Raw genomic sequence first — 6,473 nt, 5'->3', positions numbered from 1 at the left:
TGGTCATTTAACTTATTGGATCAAACCACTTTAGGGGACAAAAAAGGGGTGTGGACAAAAAGTGGACATCTTATTTTCTTTCTGGAGCTCAGTGTGTGTATCTGATTCGAGAACATTCATCAGAGCTCCTTTTTTAATAACACTTCATAATACTCCGGCCATTCATGTGCATCTTTGATTCTAACTGACTCAAGCAGACAAAAACCCCACCGAGGTGAACAGAAGATAAGTGTGATGCCTGACTTTATCTTCATCATCTCAGTATTCAGAATCAGAAAGTTCAGAAGAATTGTGAGGGGTTCAAACAATCATGTGGTCTTGCCCTGATTTGCCGGATCATTTTAAGTCACCGGGTGTAGTTTCACCCAGGCCAGGTCCTATCTAGCGAAGAAAACTAAAAATAAGTAAGTAAGTACGCCGACGATACCACCTTGGTCGGCTTCATCTCTGAAGGGGATGAGGCGGCGTACAGGGATGAGGTGGAGTCACTGCATTACGGTGTGGCATGCTGGGTGCACGGCAGCTGACAGGAAAACACTTCAGAGGGTCATCAACACAGCCCAGAGAATCATTGGTTGCTCTCTACCCAGTCTGGAGGACATTGCCTGCTCTCGCTACCTCAGCAGAGCAGAAAACATCATCAAGGACTTTTCTCACCCCGGCCACCACCTCTTTGACCTGCTGCCTTCTGGCAGACGCTACAAGTCACACAAAACAAAAACAAACAGACTCAGAGACAGTTTTTTCCCCAGAGCCATTACCACCCTTAACACACACCGCACAAAAAAACTCAAACTCTTGCAAACACACTACCTCATGCAGATGTAAAATTGTATTCATGCCTATGTTTACTTTGCACAATGTTGACTATTTTTGCACTTAACGCATATTACACTAATATGATCCCAAAACTGTATGTAACATCCTACATGCCCACATTTCTTGTGTAAATATTGTGTAAATTATAACCTTATCTTCTTTGTTCCCTTATGTTCTTTGTTTTCTTTTATCCTCACTGTTAAATGTGACACTGGAGTGCCACGTCCAATTTCGTTGTCACAATATGTTCAACCTATTTTGTAACAATGACAATAAAGGTATATTCTATTCTATTCTATTCTATTCTAAAAGAGGAATCAGAATGAAAATAGCAGAGGCAGAGTGTTAGCCACAAACACCAGTACAATATTTACTGTTTTTGTAATCAGGGGGTGTATTCTCCTGAATCATGGTGGGTGCTGGTGTGGTGGTAGAGCTGAACATGCTATAATCCCATTTTAAAATCAAAAAATATAGAGGGAAAAACAGCTTTACCTCCTGTCCCCCTACCCAACAAGCTCCAATAGGTAGCACCCGGGCACGCCAATCCCATCCCTGGCAACAGCGCCCGCTGGAGAGAGACCTCCGAGGCCCAGGCTAACCCCCAGCCCGGCAACGCGGCACCTGGCTGTCAAACCACCCTGTATCCCCACTGGCATCATCTCACCCAACCCCATTCACCCCCTGCCCCCATCTGCATGCCTGCCCATGCCCTGGCACCAGCTCCCTTGCTAGCCCACAGCCCAGCCAGCAGCAATACTCCTCCAGCCAACCATGGCAGAAGGATGCTAGGGGCGAATGGGTCGAAAGACCCGCCGCCCCCAACCTCACCCAGGCTGATTGGAGGCTCCATATCATGGGGCAGGGCAAACAGACCCCGGACAGGGGTCCCACTCCCACTCGCCTTGACAAGCAGCCCCGGCTGCCCATGCTACAGACTAAAGGACCCCCCCCCTTTACGGCGGGGCCGACCCCTTCACTAGAGTAAATGGTAAATGGTCTGCATTTATATAGAGCTTTTCAAGTCAATGAAGACCTCCAAAAGCGCTTTACAATGTGCTTCACACTTTACCCTTTCACACACACATTCACACACCAATAGGGAGTCAGCCATGCAAGGCGCCTACTTGCTTATTGGGGACATTTGGGATTCAGTGTCTTGCCCAAGGACACTACGACATATAACACGGAGGAGCCGGGAACTGGATCACTCAGTGTATATCCATCAATACCATTATTGCTCACAAATTGGAATCTATTTCTATGTGTAGTTGGTATGGAGCTTCTGACTTCTTCATAGATCGCCAAAATTTTGCATCCACCCTTATTAGGTTAGCGTCTTTGGACACCTAGATACTATGAATATAAGTGCATAATATAATTGAGACCCTTTTCTAATGACTATTGAGATAAATTTGCATAATCCAGAAGAAATTATCCTGCTATGTAAGTCACACCACCCTCTGACGGACAGAGTGAAAAGGCCTGATGCAAAAAGTGGACATTTTTTTCATATTTGGAAATAAAACGAACAAGAATGTGAAGGTTGTTACTCAAGGGTTGTAAACGTCCGGCATGCTTTCATCCGAGTTGATTGATTAATTTCCACTTTAAAAATGTCACAAGAGTCTCCGGGAGGGCGACAACCGTCTGGAGTTCTCGCACAGACAAACAAAACACACCAAAAAAAACAAGCGTGCGCTATTTAATCTTATCAACAGTCCAATATATTTTCTTGCAGTGAATTAAGCTTTTCAGAGTAAAAGTTGAACTTAAAGCGGAGTATTTTAGGTTTATTAGCTCAAAATGATGTGTGTGTGGTAACTAGATTGACTGTGTTAGGCAGAGGGTAAACAAATAATTTTCTTACCAAAGTGTAAAATTAATAAATGATTTCACTTAGCTCACTTTGTTTTTATATCTTTCTTCCTTTCTTACAAGTCAAGTCAAGTCATGTCTATTTGTGACGCCCTTAATCACAAAGAGTCTCAAAGGGCTGCACAGACCACAGACTATTGCAAACTACAGACTATTATGACACCATCCCCTCTACGAACCTTTTAAAAAATTGAAATAAAATCATCTTTATTACATATTTTATCCACAGTTCCTCCAAAAACTTTCCAAGCTTGCAGTATTTCGAAAAACACCAAAGAGTCATGAGCTTCGGCTCCACCTAGTGTCAGGCACGACATTGAAACGATTCTTTGAACAAAAGAGCAGGTGAACCAAAATGTGTTGACCTCAATAATGCCCAACAAAAGATCTTTCCTACAGGAACTTTGTGGAGAAGCCAGAGCAGCATAAGGTTTTGCACCACCTAGTGTTTGTACAAACTATTGAACAATATGTGTTTTTAAAAAGAGCTGATTTCTTCATTAACTACTTAGTAATTCCCAAATAAAACGTTCTAAGCGGCAACTTCTTCGAAAGCCTGCAGTAGCAGGTGTTTAGCACCAAGTAGTGTTTATCAGTGCATACCTCCAAATAAGATACATATAAAATTCTTCAGGGAAACAATTCAGCTAAGTGAAGCAGTCTTTCATATAAGAAGGCCGTTTGTCACTACTAAGTGAGGACAACATTTTTTAAACTCAATATATGTTCAATTAGGGCAGCACGGCAGCGCAGTGGTTAGCACGTGTGCGGCACAGTTCTAAGGTCTTGGGAACCTCATGTGTGGGTTCAAATCCAGCTACCGGACTTCCTGTGCGGAGTTTATATGTTTTTCCCGTGCTTGCGTGGGTTTCCTCCGGGCACTCCGGTTTCCTCCCACATTCCAAAGACATGCACGTCAGGCTAATTGGCCGGTCCAAATTGTCCCTAGGTGTGAATGAGCGAGCGAGTTGTCTGTCCCTGTGTGCCCTGCGATTGGCTGGCCACCAGTTCAAGACACTTTTCTTTTCAAAAGCAGGGCCCGACAGCTTTCACTGGTTTACCCCTGCCGCATCATAAGGGATAGGCAGGGCACCCGTATGATGCAGCAGGGGTAAACCAGTGAAAGCTGTTGGGCCCGGCTGTTGAACAGAAGAGTATGTTGTGTCACCCTGACCCGAGTGACATGGCCGCTTTCTTGTGTCGTGTTTCATCTGGAGGGACAAAAGCATGACCAACTTGGGTGCCGAGTTGCCTAACTTGTTTGGGTCGGTCGGTCGGTCGGTCGGTATATAGATTCTATATGTGCACACCACTGGAGGAAATTCATTTGAGAATCCTCAAAAATAAAAAGCAGTCCAACTATTCGTAGCTGCTGTTCATGCAAACGGGTACCTTTTCTTATACAGAGTTTGTGGGGGTAATTCTTTTTTCCGTTTATATACGAAAGGATGAAACAAAAGCAAGAAAACAAACAGCGGCGAGGAATTCAGCGGCGCTATCTCGCTGTCTAAATATCACCCCGGTGCCCCCATGTGAAACCTTTTGACTGGCCGGCGTGAATGAGGCCTATTGAGAGCCTGTTGGACGTTACCTCGGTGCCCTCTCACGCTACAGGTGAGCACGCCAGGGGGGGTTGGAGTATGTCGGGTGACTCGCTTATCAGCCCTATCCGGTCCCTCCCCCACCACACTTCCAGCCTCTCTGCTGTCACGATCAATATATGCACACATAGAAAAACTTGCTTGTGATAAAGAAGGCAAGGTTGATACCACACCTCACGCACACAATCCAAACACATGAGGCATGTTATTTTCAGCCGCTACAGAGCCGCCACTACTAGCAGTCCTGAGACTTTAAAATAAGTGTATTATGGGCACCAATACCCATACGATGGTACTGTATTGTTACTCGACCATCCATTATATTTACAGTGTCTGAAACTCATGAGAAAAAGTTACCGGACACCAGGGCAGACAACTCTGAAAAGTTGCCTGCCCTATTTTTCACAATTTGAAACATAATAAGACGACTAATCGCAAAAAAAAAAATATTGTTGCAAAGTATTAAGGATTGATAATCAGAATATATAACAGAACAACACTTTAAGATTAAGTTTATTATAAATCTACTTATAACATTAATTGCATGTATATGACATCGCTGTTTTCCATCTGCCATCAGTATGTACCTGTATTGACTCATCTTCATTCATGCAATGTTTGCGTTGCGTCGTCTGCTACAAGCCACGTGAACTCCTCTTTCCACGATGCTTTTAATATACGTTTACGTTTTGTAGCGTCATCAATTTTGTTAGCTTCTTTTGAATATTTCTTCTTGGGCTGAGGTTTTGGCTTGATTCCGAACCAATTATCCATTTTCTTGTGTTCTCTGTGCTCCTGCTTTGGAAAATGATATGCAAATGCACGACCTTATAACACTCGGGAAAGTCCGGAAGCACGAAGTAATTCGATGCAGGCCTTTGATTGGCTGCCAAGTATGCAAATTGCCAAACGAACCGATATTTCGAAATTTCCAAACGGAACGAAGATTTCGAAATCGGAATAAAGCAAACGTTTGATTTGGAAAAAATAAATGAAAACGAAGGATTTTTTTTTTTCTTTCATGAAAAAGTTGTCGGCCACCTGGGCAGAGACGTTATACGCCCGACATAAAAGATGCACGCCCCAAGGCGTCCGGGCAGACGGTATTTCAGACACTGATATTTAGACTATCTTTGAGAAATATTAGACTATTTCTTTATATGTAAAAGAAAATGGTTAATGTGAAAATGTGAATGAAATGAACAGCTTATGCTTGAATGTATGTAAAACGTGTACACTTGATCGTAATAAGTCATTTTTATACCATTTTTCAAATTATGTACCCCCAGCATCAGTATTGTCACAAACCGCGACTAGATGATGAAGGTGCTGTATCAGAGTCAGATCAGGGGTCTTTTCCTGCAACTGGTAACCATGGATACCAACATGGAAGGGAGCAAACCCCAACCCTTAAAACGCCCTGGAGAAGGATGGGCACTGCCCAAGACACACCACAATAATTGGTTCCTTCGTGACTCTGCGTGAACCATGATATCTATACTTGAATGAAATAGAATCACAAATAAATGATGTTTTTTTTAAAAAAAAAAACAAGATTCACGATTAAAAAATATCGACGATATCTAGATCAGAGGTGGGAAAACAATGTTTTTTTTTATCTGTCCAGCAGAATAAAAATGGTCAAAATATCAGAATACATACAATAGTAAATAAATTACGTCTCATAAAAAATGTAAGTTGTTTTGGTGGGAGCTTTGTCCCCATTGTCCCTTTGTTACAGAAATACTAAAAAATACTACAAAAGGAAATATTAAATTTAGTGCTTAAAACAGGGACCTCATATATTATTGCGTTTTCATTCTGAAAAGAAACAAAACTACAGAAAAACTACAAAAATACTACTACACTAATACTATAACACAAACTACTACTCCAAAAATAGAACAGAAAAAAAGACTGCAATGACACCCAGAAATACTACACAAATACTACTAGAGATTTTGGAGGAGAAAAAAACTTGTCAATACTTTTCAAGTTTGAGCTGGTATTAATGGTTCATTTTTGCTTATTTTTATCCTTATTAAATAACTGAAATGTCACAGTTGCCATGGCGCCCAATTGGCCCCGCCCGTGTGGCTCCAGCTGCAGTTCGTTGACAGATTGGCTTTCCGTCTATTTGAGCTCAGTGCTCTCACTCTTCCTTTGTCAGTCCGT

The sequence above is a fragment of the Urocampus carinirostris genome, chromosome 18 (genome assembly GCF_059441175.1).
Source record: "Urocampus carinirostris isolate Australia breed hairy pipefish chromosome 18, RoL_Ucar_1.0, whole genome shotgun sequence".
Lineage (NCBI taxonomy): Eukaryota > Metazoa > Chordata > Actinopteri > Syngnathiformes > Syngnathidae > Urocampus > Urocampus carinirostris.
The sequence above is the reverse complement of the archived record's forward strand: the minus strand, read 5'-3'. Positions refer to the sequence as shown.